This window comes from Cibotium barometz, chromosome 24 (genome assembly GCF_041138505.1).
Source record: "Cibotium barometz isolate CiBa-2024 chromosome 24, ASM4113850v1, whole genome shotgun sequence".
Taxonomy (NCBI): Eukaryota; Viridiplantae; Streptophyta; class Polypodiopsida; order Cyatheales; family Cibotiaceae; genus Cibotium; species Cibotium barometz.
In genome coordinates, this window is record NC_141069.1 from 38,160,348 (window position 1) to 38,177,410 (window position 17,063).

Below are 17,063 nucleotides of genomic sequence, written 5' to 3' on the forward strand. Positions count from 1 at the left end.
CACACAAGTGGTTTCTTACCCTTGAAACTCACACAAGTGGTTTCTTAGGTGTTTCGCACCCCGTTTTTACTTGTTTTTAGATTGTTTTTAACTCATTTTTGACTCCCTTACTTACGATCGAACTTGGACTAGGATGTGTGATAGCTCGAAACAAGCGTATCGTTTAAAGGGTCCTAGCGTGCGTTACAGCACCGTGTTCGCCTATCCAGAGCTCCTGTGGTCCTCAAAACAGTCTGTTTCCCTATGGGGAAGGGACAAAAGCCTATTTGCTTGTGGAGGAAAAGGTGAGGGCTTTATCCCACATGCTCACTTTACTCCTTGGGGAGTGGGCTACATATAGGGCACAACTTCCCATAAGCTCTCACTTGAAAGAAAGCTATGGAGGCTCACTCTTCTATATATATATATCAAAAGACCGAGGCCGGGGTCGGGGTCGGGGTCGGGGTCAATTGGGGGTTTTTCTTTTCAAATTTTTTTTTCTCCAATTAAAAAATCTTTCCTCTCCACACGTTTGGTTTTTTCTTTAAAAATAAATTTAATTTTTAATTTTTTATTTTTTGAAATTAAAATTTTTTGAGATAAGTTTTCTAGGGTTTCTTTCTAGGGTTCAGCCTTGGCCGCGGCACAGTTCGCACACAGCACAGGTCTAGGGATTCAGAAACCCCCCCTCACGCGTAGAAAACCAGATAACAGAACGCACGCCCACACGCGGCGCGGAAAAATAACAAAAGAAATAGAAATGCAGAAGACAAATTGTAGAAACAGATTGCAAAACACGGAAACACCTCAACAACAAACACACAGTCGCTTTCCTACAGTGTAAATTAGACTTCACGCAGTAGCTCGAGCTGTAAACTGGAGCTTGGTGTAGGGCAACTCCCCGCCGGTAGCGGCGCCAAAAATGTGCGCTTTTGTCGCACAGGTCGTAGCTGGGGACTTGCCGAACACCGTATGCGAGCCACGAATGGCTGCAAGCATACAACCAGGAAAGCAAGCTCAAACAGAATGCAAAAGGTGTGTCACTCACCGCTCAACCGCCGCCTTGAAGGATTCTCGCGTCGCAGTGAAGAAGGAGCCGTCGTCGCCGCTCTACCGCCTCTCCGCCGTCGTGCCGCTACACAGTGCTCGATCTCTCTCTCTCTCTCTCTCACACACACACACACACACACACACGCAGGAGAAGGAAACCGAGGAGATAAGGCAAGAGCACTCTTGTATTCACAACACATGAGAATGAGGATTTTAGGGTTACATTTGACTCTTATAGGTGACTTGGCCGTTCACACTTGGGTGCCCATACATGGCCGGCCGACCCTAACCCTTATCCTACTGATATTCAAGGTGCGCCTCCCAATCCCTTCATCCTTAACATATGGTGCCGACAAGCCCGGCCCATGACTCAGAATATTTAAATTACTGACGCAAAACATAGTACGTCTCAATGTCCGTCTTCATAGGTTAATAAGGCCTCAGCTTTTTGGCATGTGATATCTTCCATTAAGGAAAATTTGGACTTAAATTGGGCCCTTTAAGGATTGCCACACATTCTCTCTCTATAAAAAATAGGCGCATGGTGATTTTTTTGCAAATCAACTAAGAAGTGAGCGGAGTTTGGACATTTGGAATCTACTCTTTGAGACCTTTCCAATGATATATAACATGATGGGAAATTTCACATATTCAAGAAGTCCCCAAATTTGGTGATGATGTGGCATGTTACATGCCACATCATCACCAAATTTGGAGACTTCTTGAATATACAAAATTTCCCCATCATGCTATATATCATTGGTGGAAAGGTCTCAAAGAGTAGATTCCAAATGTATAAACTCCGCTCACTTCTAAGTTGATTTGCAAAAATTTCACCATGAGCCATTTTTGTAGAGAGAGAATGTGTAGCAATCCTTAAAGGGCCCAATTTGAGTCCAAATTTTCCCTAATGAAAAAATAGCCTTCGCTAATTCTCTAGTGGGCGTTAATACGACTTGTTGCTCATGCTTCTACACACACTGGCAAAGAACCAAATCAATCCCCATCTTATACAATTGTGTCTAGCTACTACCATAAAAGATTTGCTCTAGAGAGTCAACCGCTCTCCAAGACTTGGTTCACACCCTTTGAAAGGCTCCCTTTAGTCAAGAAGAATAAATTTTTTTGACACTGGAGCTTGTGTTAGTATGCACTCAATGCCCGCCTCTCAGCATGTATCTTACTTTGATGTATAATGCACATTTTTTAGGCCCCCATTATGAGGAGTAGCCATGGTGCATATGTCTTTAGTGGGAACCCCAGCTTAGACGCCGATGGGGTCATTATTGTGACCATTGATGATGGTTAGGAGATGGTCAGGGATACGAGTGTTAGCTGGCGATGGTATGAGGAATATTCTATAGAAGATTCCCTTGAATACTAGGTCCATCATTAGTGGGTGGTGGGCCGCGTTCTTGATACACGGGCGGTGATCGTGTCCATGCAGTGTAACTGCATGGACACGTTCTTGATACACGGGCGGTGATCGTGTCCATGCAGTGTAACTGCCCTCGTTGTATACGCGTTCACCACATCGACTACAGTACTATATATGGACATGGTTGCCATGAGCTAAGGCATCCAATGCTTGTGAGTATCCACCCCCTTCTACACCTCGTACATACTCCATCCAGAGTTTGTCTAGATCACCATCTAAGCTCTACTTGAGAGCGCACACATGGACAACATCATCACTTGTACCTCTTTGGTATAATCAGAATTTTAAATTATCTCCATTGTGTATCTATTGCATTGTCTATTGTGCTTTGTCTTGCTATCTCTTTCTGCTGTGCCATATTCTTATAGCTTGATGGTTAGGAGATGGCTTATGTAGACTTGAAACTCTACCAACAAGTAGGATGCATGCTTGTATAGGCTAAGTGACCACATTAGTGAATGTTGGATAGCAAACCGAAGACACACTGTTCTTGGATTACAAGGCTTGTTTGAGGGTCTATATGGTCTGAGATGGCCGTGGGAGATGCATTAAGTGCATAATTGCAATCTCATATGATCCCAATCAGATAATATGATCAATTGCTACATTGTGGGTTGGTTAACATGGTAGACACACGTCCATGCTGACCCTGGGTAGTACCATATGTAGACTAGTTTGGTTACCTTAGTTCATCATCAAGTTTATTGTGTTCAAGCACTCTTGTATCTTCTTTCAAAAGTCTGCCTCACCATCAAAGTTTATTACCTGGCACACGATGGGCAGACTGCCATCAATCAAGTTTGCATGCAATAAAATTATTTCCTCTCCACATTCAGCACTTTGTATTGTGTTGATCATGCTTTCGCTATCATGTATTCTTACACCAACTTCCATGCAAAAGAAGGTGTTATGCTTTTATGAGAATTAAACATACACACACACACACACACACACACACACACACACACACACACATATATATATATATGCATATATATACATATATATATAGATATATATACATATACATATACATATATATATATACATATATACATATATATATATATATATATATATATATGTATATATATATATATATATACATATATATATATATATATACATATACATATATATACATATACATATATATATATATATATATATATATATATATATATATATATATATATATATATATATATATACATATACATACATACATATATATATATATGAGAAATAATAGATTTTTTTACAAAATTAAAAAAAGCAACTAATTAATTTGGACCCTTTACCTGTACATACACAATTGAAGTACAACTTCCTTTCTTATAGTTAGAATCAAGCTAACCTTATCTAATTGAAGTGCAACTTCCTTACTCATAGTTAGAATCTTCACTATGCAAACTAAGCCAATCTGCTCCGTGTTAATCTCTCTCAAGAGCGACGATCATTCACAAGGGACTTTTAACACATTCCTATATAGCAAAAAAAAACATTTTACTAGTTAATTTACTAGAAAAAATGAACATATGTAGTAAAAGTATGGATCTAGGAAAAGTGGAACACTTCCTAGTTCTTCATTCTAGGAAAACACTTGCTATACAACAAATAAACTAGCAAAAAATCCCTATATAGTAAACTATGCAATAAAAAGTAGCTATATAGCAAAAGTCATTAAAGCATTCACTATATACTAATTGATCTAGGAAAACTTTCCTATATAGTAATCTATATAGAAAAATATTGCTATATAGTAATCAATAATCAACAAATTACTGTATAGTAATTTATCTAGTTAAATATTACTATATAGTAATTTATCTAGTAAAATATTTCTATATAGCAAATTAATATGTAAAAAATAATGGTTATAGAAAAATATTTTTTTAAAGTTGAAGATGGGTTTTTTAAAAGAGAAATACATTGAAAATCAGGTTTTTAATTTTACTAAGTGTTGTTATTCTAATGATTTCTATATATCATAGAGAATATCGTACGATTATGTAGATATCTAAAGACACACGTTAAATTTGAGAGAGATTTAAAGTAAATTTTACTATATGTACTAGAGAATATTGCACTATTATGTGGACACCTAAAGAAATTACATTTTGTTTTTGTGTGTGTGTGTGTGTGTAAGAGAGAGAGAGAGAGAGAGAGAGAGAGAGAGAGAGAGAGAGAGAGAGAGAGAGAGAGAGAGAGAGAGAGAGAGAGAGATAGATTTGGAGCATTTTTAAGAATACTTATAAAGTAAGACTTCATAAATTTCATCATCAACACCGAGGTTAATATATTTTAAAACAAAAAGCTTCTTTTACACTTTATAACTAAAAAACTTACTCCAAAATAATATTTCTAAATAGCTAAAACTTTTAAATAATTTTAGATTAAAGATTACAAGAGTTTGAGATAAAAAATCACAATATCTTGACATAAATTTTTTTGAAAATAGATAAAAACAATACATTGGTGTGAGATCTTAATTGTACATCAATAGTTTAAGAAATGAAGTTTTCTATAGTCTAAACATCACTTAAGTTAACATCATCTAAAGATAAAGAGTCATTTCTCTTCTTGGCAATGTTCACTCTTCTTGTAAAAACCAAGCTACAAGGTCTTCTCTCATCCCTTTAGAACTTTGCTCACTATTTTTGTTAGCAGAGAATACTTAAGCTTTTCTCATCATGGCATATGTCAACTTCATTGACATGTACATGTCCTCTATATTCTTTGCACCTAGAAACTTCATCAAAATCGTTTCTTGGTCATCTGTGGTATATTCACTTACTTCCTAAAGCATAAAACCAAAAACGATCTTAAGCTTCAAAAAAAGAAGTATAGAAGAAAGTACATACATACATCATACTTAAAATAAAGAGATTAAAATAATATACACTAAAAACATTACTTTTCGAGGTTGAGTAGCTTCAAGAGAAGATGGTGTATCATCCATAGAAGAATCACCCTAAGAGTAGTACACTAAGTGAGAATCATAAGTGTCATATAAGAAAAATAACTTTTAAAAAATATAGATAAGAAAAAAATGAGTTTAAAAATTTAATATAAGTAAAATTTTTAATCATTTAAGAAGAAATCCTATTAACATTATATATCTAGTATTTTAATCATTTAATATAAGTAAAATTTTTAATACTATTAACATTAAATATCTAACTACCTTGAGCTTTTTTAATTTGAAGGTAGAAGAAGCCAAGGTTTGTATATCCTCCAAGTGTTTCTGTAACTTGGTACTTATCTACACCCATACCAAAAAATAAATTAAAAAATATCTCTATGCTTTTAATCATCATAAAGAAACTAGACATGGTAGAAATATTACCTTCCGTGCTCATGAGCTTTTTCTTGTATTTGCTTCATGCATTGGTGTGAGGCACTTTTATCTCCAACAATATCTATATAAAATTTGATTTTCGTTAGTATATCTAAATCTACTCGATAAATTTTTAAAAAAAATAATAAAAAGGTGATTATTGGACCTCTTGAGTATGGCATGCCATATTAAGCAACTTTGTATAGGTTCTAGTATTTGAATGACCACCAACATCTCCCTCTACGTTCCAAGCGTCATTATCCTGAAGTACCGGCCCCATTCCCCATGTGCATGTGCCCCAAACCTACTTCCTTACACAAAAGAAGGTGATTGAGCATAGAAAACATATTGGAGCACTCTCCATATCCAAAAAGTCATGCATCCACATTAAAAGTACCTTTGCCTCTATGCTACATTGTGTAAATGGTTAGGACACATCATGTACTTGGATGCCATGCCATAGTGTCTTAAGCTCCTCAATCAAATGTTCAAGGTACAGAGTCCATGTTCTTAACCTTATGCTTGGTGGGCACAAGAAGAGCTAGCAACACAGGACCCTTCTTTATTGACTTCCAAGGAGGGAGATTGTAGTTCACTACTACCACTGGCCATATGCTCCATGCTATTGATTTGACACCAAATGGATTGAATCCATCCATACCCAATCCCAGTCATAAGTGACGTGGCTCGTCCTTCAATTCCAACCACTCCTCTTCTATGTGTTGCCATGTCGATGAATCTACATAGCAGGGACCCAAGCGTTCCATTGATGGAGTGATTATTGCATGCCATGTGATGAGTTTGGCAAAAGACATGCACTGAAACATGTGTTAATGCAAGGTATGATAGGAAGATGCATCAACACCTTTTGAGGAATCACTGTACCTTGAAAATAACTTTGATTAATGAGACTCACCACATTTTGGGGCGGAAATTGAGTTGCATCTTTGTGAGCACCCCGAAAAATCACACAATCATTGACACATGCATGTATACACTTGTAATCCATGCCAAGTGTCAACAATACTCTCCTATCATGCGCCCTTATGTTTGGCATCTTGTTGTCATGAGGAAGAATCTTTTTCATGAGCCTACATACAAACAAGGAAACATGTAAAGGGTATGCAAAATTATGAATTATTAATAGACACAAACACTAGAGACTCACCGAAAGAGGCTTGTAACACTAGAATTCTCTAACCATACATGGTTTTCAAGTTTAGTAACCCCAAGGGCATACAAAGGGTATAGTATGCACACCCCTCGTATAGTGGAGTGCTTGTTTGCAATTGATCTTGAAGTGTGGTTTAGGGCTCAAAAAATTCATCAAAATCATCTCATCCATGCCCAACTCTTCATCAACTTCATGTGGGGCACGCAGGCTCACCCCACTTCTAGCATGGAGGTCTCTAAAGGCCTCTAAGTAGTCGTCCACTCATCATAGAGTAATGAGACATAGAATCTCTCATTCTACATTGTGTCTCCTTGTCGTCCTCATCCTAAAAAACATGCACTACCTTATGAATACCTAAATCATGTGTAGCATAAGAACATGCAATAGTGAATATATATACTCCACTTCTAGCATGGAGGTCTCTAAAGGCCTCTAAGTAGTCGTCCACTCATCATAGAGTAATGAGACATAGAATCTCTCATTCTACATTGTGTCTCCTTGTCGTCCTCATCCTAAAAAACACGCACTACCTTATGAATACCTAAATCATGTGTAGCATAAGAACATGCAATAGTGAATATATATACTCACTAAAGAATTCGGATGCCACATATCTTCCAATTGGCTGTAATCTTGCACATGCTTATTGTGATTTGCCATAAATGCACAATTATTTCCTTGCATCTCAGATGGGCATGTAATCTTTTGACACAACCACTCATGTTCACTTCTCACAATTGGCGTTTCATCTTTGGAAGAAGAAGGTGGTGAGAGTCGGCCATGCATGGTGGGTGCCTACAAACCAATATCCAGAGAATACAACTATGCATCAAAAATCCATTCCTTGAGCGAAAAACTACTCTCAAGAATTTTTAATTTAGGGTTTTTTTTCCCAAATACATGGCTATGGGCATGTCATTGGCTATACACATGGCTATAGCTGCATTCATAGCCACATGTATAGCTATGTACTATGAAAAAAATAGGATACCCCCTCCCGCATGGTGCACTGCCTATTCTCCATCAAACATCTACTTCTTGGAGATCAAATCTTGGCTTGCCAAACCCTAGCTATGGCATGCCCTTGTACTTGAACTAATCTCCCTCTTTCCCTTGCTATCAAGCTCTTCTCATAAGCCATTTTCCTAACAAGCCCTCACCTCTTCTCTCTGATCTCCCTTCACAAGCAAGAAAGATCTCTCTCCACAAGCATCATAAGCATTAAAGTAATATTAAGCCCTCATGTAAGTGTATCTCTACTTTCTCTTTTTTTATCCAAGTAGAATCTTATGATATATGGTTATTCGTTTTCATAAACATATTTTGTTTGTGTTGGTAGTATAAGGTATACAATGCCATGTGGGGACCAAAGGAAGGCATTTCCATACTCAATGTATAGAGAAAAAGAGAAATACTCAAGATTGTGGGGTTATGGCAAAATATGAGCAAGATAGTGGAGAAATGTTTGATTATTGTTGCATGGTTCAAAACATCCTAAAGGTTGGATTTAGGACATTCCAAATTTTTATATTGGATGTGAAGTGGTTCAAGGATATGGTGTGTGGAGGCATTCAAGAAATAGTAAAAAGGCATCCAAATGGATTTATGGCAATCGATTCCAAAAAAATGGTGTGTGGAGGCATTCAAGAAATAGTAAAAAGGCATCCAAATGGATTTATGGCAATCGATTCCAAAAAAATTTGGCAAACAAATATAGACACATTTGTTCTACCTCACCATTGTGGACAAGTAAATTTTAACCACCACAAGTTTTTACTATATCATCCTTATGCATGTTTAATTTACACTCTATATGTTTCTTCTTACAAGGTTATGTTTCACGTGGATATAAAAAGTGAGGAAAATGAATGGGGGTGGGCCCTTATATAGATTTTTAGGGAAGGTACGGCCGTGGCTTCGTAGGAATGGGCATGGATTTGCTTAGGAATTGACAAGAAATGGTGGTATGTCATTCAAGTCACTCCTCATTCAAAGAGTATTTTTCAAGATAGGGATGTGAAGAGCTCATGGACAAAGTGGTAGTCGAAAATGAACATGCAGAGGATCAAGAACAAGATAAAGCATGCGAGATACCACCAACTAATCAAGATGAAGGTTTCCCTATCCAAGATGATAAGGAAGCGATTGAATCCAAGCATAATGATGATAATGGATGATGATGCCGAGTCCACTAGTAGTGGGATAGACCTTCTTGTTGGTCTTGTAATGGGACATGTGGATCTTGAGATAGACTAATTGGCATGTATAGATTTGATGATGGAAGATACAATAATTAGCATGTATGGATTTGATGGAAGATACAACCGATATTGAGCCAAGATCACCCTAATACATTGATTAATTTCTCAATTTTCCAGCCTTGAAAAAGTCCATGTTTGTATTACATTTTGTGCTTTTTTTGTGATATTGTATTACAAAAAAACCCAACCCTTTGCTCTCAAGGGGAATTGTGAGATCTTTGGAATGCTCTCTGGGATTCTCGAGCGTAGCCATAGCCATGTTTATATTCACCTGCATAGCCGCATCATGAGGCTATAGTCAGGTGCATAGCCACACACTGGGATTGTACACCCAACTCCACCACCAAGTCTCCTCTCACTACCCTCTCTCCTCTTCACACACGACTAACCTCAATAGCTATGCTCTCCTTCTCTTGTTGTGTTACATAAAGGAAAACCATATCACCTTCATTGAAATCCCTGTTAGGTCTCTTCAAGTCTACATTTTACTCTTTTGTATATCCTAGATAGCTTTAATATTCTTCTAATAGAGATTGCATTTGACTATCCATCTCATCGAGTATCTGCTTTGAAACTTTTGATCTTATTAATAGATCAGACCAATTCAATGGTGTTAGGTAATCTTGTCCATAAATTGCCTTAAATGGACGCATCATTCTTCGATGATAATTAAGAACTATTATAAGCTAAGAAAACTCTACTAGATGTAGATAGCTTGTCTATATCTTAGGTTCTCGTCCATAGAATGATCAAAGTATATGTTCAATCGCCTGGTTTATGCTCTCTATCAATTTTTGGATGACAGGTAGTTCTAAGATCTAGGGAACCGCCCACAGCTTCACAGAAGGAAGTATGGAATCGAGACATGATAATAGAATCTTAATAACTGAGTATCCTTCTAGGCAATCCATGTAATATGAATATATCCTTCAAAAAGACTTAGGCAACATCAAATACAGTGTAGGTCTTTTTCATATGGATCAAGTGGTGTCAAGATCTTAGTAGACGATCACCTTCGTGTGACATAGCTCATGGATGACATCCACATGGCAATCCATGAGCCTATGTGGCACCTTCACAGGCTTCCACAAACAATAACACATATGCATCATATGAAAATATAGTACCTAAATGATAATTTCAAGACATGGAGTCAAGAAACATACATCATATTCATATCCACCAAAATAGTGTAAATCATTGCAAGCTTGATGAGACATCACAGATCTCTACATTCAAAACTTTGTGAACAACTCAAATTCCTCTAGCCACATATATCATTGGGAAAGATCTTCTTAGTACCATTTTCTTTCTAACTTCTTGGGATTATGCTATGTTTCCTTTATAATGGATTCTCTCACGTATAATGAGGAATTATTAAGGACAACTAATTTATCTTACCTTTGTAAGATTCCTCCCTCTAGCTTTTGAGGTGTAAAGGTGTAAGAACTTGCCCTTCTATTCTTGTAATTATTCCCCTCTCTGAAATAGAAGAAAGATCTTGTTTTACCTTGTTTTGGCCTAAAGAGAGGTAATCCAAAATTGAGATATCTTTGGATATAAAAATCCTTCTAGTGTCTAAATTGGTTTCCCTTGAAACAGAAGTTCAAAATGAACTTTCCAATGTGCATTAGGAATCAATTAAAATGATATAAGGGACCTTAGCCTAAGGGTCTAGATTTTCAGAAATTTTTAGATTATGGTGTCCAATTAAGGTTCCTATGGGCCAATAGGATTAATCCAAGTGTTGGGATTAGATAAATCCAAAGAATAAAAGAAAATACCCAAAAATGAGTAAATGGTCACATAAGATGAAGAGTTGACTGAGTACAAGGTTTATTAGTTAAAAACTATGAGATATTACTTAAAAAATGAGATATTTTGGAAGAATGATGCATTTTTGACACCTTGGTGGTAAGGAGAGGGGGACTCTTGAGGTAGGCGCCTAATTCACACATGTGGATGAGTTTTTAATTCAAAAAAATTATGATATTTTTATCTCTTCTCTCTCCCGGATCAAACCAAATAAAAAAGGGAGCCAAATTGGTCCAAATCTTGTCCAAATTGAGTCAAACTGAACTTGGAAAATTCTAGAACCCACTTGGACTTGGTTAGTGGCCTCCCTCACCTATAAATAGATCCTTAGTCTTTTGTAAAAAAATCTGTGAACTATACCTTACGAGTATTACATTAAAATAATAATATTTTCTATTATCCCTTAAAAATCCTCTACTTTTGGAGAACTTGGAGCTTCTCTCTCTCTCTCTCTCTCTGTCTTCAACAACTCTTAGAGCTTTCTTCTCAACATACTAAACCAATTGATTGTTTGGGGGCTTCCTTCTAAGATAAAGAAGCAAGCCAAATCAAGAGGTAAGAAGTAATTTCATGGTTTTCATCAATGTTCTCAAAAGATTTCACTTCTCCACCCCTATCAAGCTTGAGAAGTTTCAAATTAATTGTTTTCAATGCAAATCAAGATTTCTATAAGAATTCTAATGATTAATCACAAAAAGTTAGTTTTTATGCTTAATTAGGATGCTTTTTATGTATATCTCTCCCTCCCCAAAAGAATAGTCATTCCTATGACTAGCTCTTTAGCAAATGAATGCTTCTCAGTGATAAATTCTTAATTCAAAATCAATGTCTAATCTTGTTAAGCTAGAGGTTAAGAAAATAACTTTTTTATGCTTTTATGCTAATAAAATTATGGTAAACTTATGATTTAATTCCATAAATTGGATTTAATTCTAAGGATAGTATTCTATCATAATTATATTACAAAGTCTTATTTTTTTTAAAAATATTAAAAATTATCAGTAATAGCAGCTATGGTAAAATATTTAAAAATTAATACATAACTCATTTTTATGCATAATGTGAAAAGAGGACTTCCTACCATATTCTAGGCTTGGACATCCTATGCTAAAAGAATGATTTTCATCAAATTCATGGGAAACTAATTTTTAGTATTTATGCATAAAGACTTAATCAAAGAAACGAGAATTTTTTGGTATTTGTTATTTTTATGAAAAAAGAGGAATTCCCATGATAATGGAGATCCATGTAATTAAATGAAAAAAGAGAAATTTTGGTATATTAAAAGAATGAATATTTAATTTAAAGAAGAATTTTAGATAAATTTATTTTATGCATGAGAAAATTTAAATGATAAAAGAGAAATTTCCATACCAATTGGAATTCAATCATTTAAATGGTAATGGTGGAATTCTCAGCATATTTGAAATAATGGATATTTTTATTAAAGAAAAGAAGAATTTTTGATAAATTTATTTTATGAAAGAGGAAATCCCATGACATTTGGAAATGCAAAAAGAGGAATTCCCATGATATTTGAGATCCAAGAAATTAAATGGGAAAAGGAAAATTTTTAGCATAATTCAAATTATGAGTATTTATCATCAAAAGTGAAATTTTGAGCATTATTGGGAAATATGGGTAGAATTGATTTTTGTAAATCCTATTAATCTTTTACTCAAAAGAAGAATATTGAATATATTTCACTTGAGAAATTTGAGAAAGAATATGAAAATATCCACATCGACGAGAAAAAGTACCTTTAACTAGGCCAATAACTAGGCCAAGCAATTGGTATAAATTTAGAAAAAGTCCCATCGGTATCGAAAGTAGAAAATGTTACTAAATGTGAGTACGATGTGAATACAATGTGAATAAGATGAGCATACCATGTGATACGATGTGAATGCAATGTGATAGGATGTGATAAGATGTGAATACCATGTGATAAGATGTGAATACCATGTGATACGATGTGAATGCAATGTGATAGGATGTGATAAGATGTGAGTGGATGTGATAAGATGTGAATGTGATGTAAATGGATGTGGATGTGAAGAGATGTGGATGGGATGTGATGTGATGTAAATGGATGTGGATGTGAAGAGATTTAGATGTGATGTAAATGGATGTGGATGTGATGAGATGGGGATGGGATGTGATGTGATGTAAATGGATGTGGATGTGATGAGATGGGGATGGGATGTGATGTGATGTAAATGGATGTGGATGTGGATGTGAAGAGATGTGGATGGGATGTGATGTGATGTAAATGGATGTGGATGTGAATGTGATGAGATGAGATTGAGATGTGATGATATGTGAAAGGAAGTAATGTGATGTAAATGGATGAGAATGAGATGTGGACGTGATGTAATGTGGATGGGATGTATGTGATGTGATATGGATGTAATGAATGAGATGGATGTGAATGGATGCGATGAGATGAGAATGGATGACATGTGATGTGATGTAAATAGATGTGAATGGATGTGAATGTGATGGGATGTAAATAGACGTAAATAGATGTGAATGGATGGGATGTGATGTGAATGGATGTGATGTGATGTGAATCGGGACAGATGTGAATGGATGAGATGCAATGTGAATGGATGTGATGTGATGTGATATGGATATGGATAGATGTGAATGGATGAGATGTGATGTGAATGGATGTGATGTTATGTAAAATGGATGTGATGTGATGTGATGTGAATCGGGATAGATGTGAATGAATGAGATGTGATGTGATGTGAATCGAGATAGATGTGAATGGATGAGATGTGATGTGAATCGGGAAAGATATGAATGGATGAGGTGCAATGTGAATGGATGTGAATGGATGTGATGGATGTGACGTGATGTGATATGAATATGGGTGGATGTGAATGGAGAAGATGTGATGAGGATAGATGTGATGAGATGAAATATGATGTGACTAGATGAGAATGGACAAAAAACGATGGGAATACATATGTTGGATGTGAATTAAGCGATGTGAATTGATGTATAAGAATGTAGAATAACAAGAAATGATGTGGAACAATGTGGAAAGATGAGAGTTCATTAGAAACTGTATTTATGACCTGTTTTTAAATGACTGTTTTATGTCAAGAATGCTAGGGAAGCATTTTGACCATCTTCTGAATGAGGTCGTGGAGACCTAAGTGATAAAGTTGCAACAGTTGACGTAGAGTCAACGGAGGACGTCTCACGTAGCAAGGTCGACCGAGGTCTTGACGAGCCTCTGTTTGATTTAAATGGTGAGCTTCCGGTACGGTGGATGAGGGACCAAGGAAGTGGCCTATGAGTGAAGCGCTAGGTGACCTGCGAAGGAGCCTAGAGGGTGCTGACCATATGGTGCTCACACTCTGGGTCGCCAGAGATAACCACACGTGCTTCGAGGAAGAAAATGGAACAAGGAGTTAGAGTTATTTTCTAAACTCGGGCATGGATCTAGTTGATTGTCCTTGCTGGTCCTCAACGGATGAGTCCATGGCTCTTTTATATGGATCTGTTGGTTGATCTTGCTGATCTTCAACGGAGAGTCCATCTAGATTTTTATAAGTGAATATATTTCCAGGTATTATGAGCTAGGAACTATTGAAAAGGCCCCTGAGTGAACAGGTGGTAAGTGTTCTGGTTGCCAATGATGCCATAGGTACACCGATGAAGGAATGATTGGAAATTAGAATTCAAGCTAGATATTTTGGAGGATTATGATTAGTGATACTATGGTTTCATTAAAAGATTGTTTTAAAGATAGTTGAATCTATGAAAAAGGCAATTTCATAAGTGGTGTGACTGTCTTGAACTTTGCTTGAAGCGTCGGCTACTAGGGGGCCTAGGAACTCTTTTCCTTGGTACCCGAGGCCAAACATAACCAATTTACTAAATGGATCCTATCACTAAAGTGGTTGGGCGACTAACCCTTGGAATTGGATGGGGTTAGGCTGGATTGATGGATCCTTTAAATGAGACTCAATTCTATTATGGTACGATAGATGAAGTAAATCCTGGATAAACCTTGTTCTATAGAAAAGAATCAACGGCTATGCCTCTCCGATGAGGAAAAAAGCGTTGGTCTCTATGATCTAAGTGTAAGTCTTTTCCTTGATATGATCATGTGACTTACGGGTTTGGTTGGATCAATTTGGTTAATTAAGGTTCTTAACTACGTTAGAATAAAAATATCCTGGAGGAATCGCCCGTGCTTTCTAGGCGAGGGAAGTTTTTCCGGGTTCGGGATTAAGAACCGAGGGATTAGTCTCTTGTCCGGATATCCGTGGGCGAGGCCCCGAGTGAGAGGCTCTGCCCTGCACAAGAAGTGCTACTTTCGTTTGCTAGCACCCCCGATTTTGTTGCGCGGAGGGGGCATGGATCTTTCAGCTGGTATCAGAGCAAATTGGCTAAAGTAGAACAACCGAGAAGCCAAAAATGTCAAAAATTTATGAAGTACGAGTAAAAGATTGTAATTGTGTGATGAAATTCATACAAATTGATATTCAGAATGAAGATTCATAAATTGGAAATTGGGTCTAAATCTAAGACCTTGAAGTTATAAGCAAAAATGCTATCTAGAGGATGAATTCGAATCCTGGTTGATATGATTTTAGAATTCTGGTTGAGAATTGATGAGTTGATTTGGAATCTGATTGAAAGATGATGATTCCTAAATTCTAGTTGAAGGAAGATAAGTTGAACAAAGCCACAATGAGGATGAATGGGACAAATCCTAGTGATGATGTTAGTAACTGGGATGACGATTATGACTTTAGCAAATCACTATGAGATTAGTGGATTGCGCTGACAGATTGCATGAATCTAATTAAGGGATGACAAATTGAGAACTTGCATAACTGAAATTCTCATGGAGGAATGTTCAGATGAAATTTTGGGTATGATGGACCATTATTGTGTTAAGGATATGAATGATATGTTCTGAATGAATTATTCTCTGATGATAAGTTTTGTGTGTTCTTCCTGTAGAAGGGATCTTTATCCTAGGATTCTACGCGGGTTGACTAGAATTCAGTTGGATCTAAAGTCGGAATTGAATTATAAATAAAGTGATCTTTTCACTTGAGCGTCATGGTTAATTTGGAAAAAAGGGACTTAACAAGAATTTTCGTATTGATAGGATCATGGATCGAGGTCGTTGTGGTAGGAATGTTAATCCTCAACTCGATGAGAGGAAGAGCTCGATCCGGATGTTTGTAAAACTCTCATCGATTGTTGCAGCCTGGACCTTTCAAGGGTGAAGGAAAAAACCTGGGTGGCGCGAGGCTGTGGAGAAGTGGATCGAAGCAATGGAAGATTACTTTGATGTCACCAGGTATAATAAGAAGAGTAAAATGGCTCTTGCAAGACTGAAGATAGTAGAAACAACTAGAGTAGCATGGAGAAACCATTGCGAGACAAACCGTCTGAATCGGAACACCCAGACATGGAGTGATCTCAAGATTAACCTAAGGAAGAGATTCTATCTTCTCGGCTTTTTGAAAACAAAGATGAACGAATTCTTAGAGTTAACCTAGGGGAGCAGAACTATTGAAGTGTATCACCAAGCGTTCGCTCTCCTCCTCAAGTACTTTGCCACCGCTGGATGAAGAACAACTGATGTGGGCAGGTTCATTCGGGGACTAAACGAACCTTTGAATATGCTAGTAAAGAATGCCAAGCTAGTTTCCATGGCCAAAGCAGTGCGGATGGCGAAGGATTTTGCCCAAGGCCTTTTATGTCAAGGTCCCGCTGAAGCCAACACCATCATCTTTCAAAAGATTTCTAGCTCCAGAAGGTAGTTCCACCATCATCTTTCAAAAGATTTCTAGCTCCAGAAGGTAGTTCCAACCTTCTACCGCCTAAGAGACAATAAGGTCAAGCTCAAGATATGGAAAATTCTAGAATGGAAGAGGGCCCGGAACTCAATCCCTTGGAATTCAACTTGAGAAGTTCCACCATTGAAAACAAGGAAGTGAAATGCTATAACTGTCAAGGATTTGAACA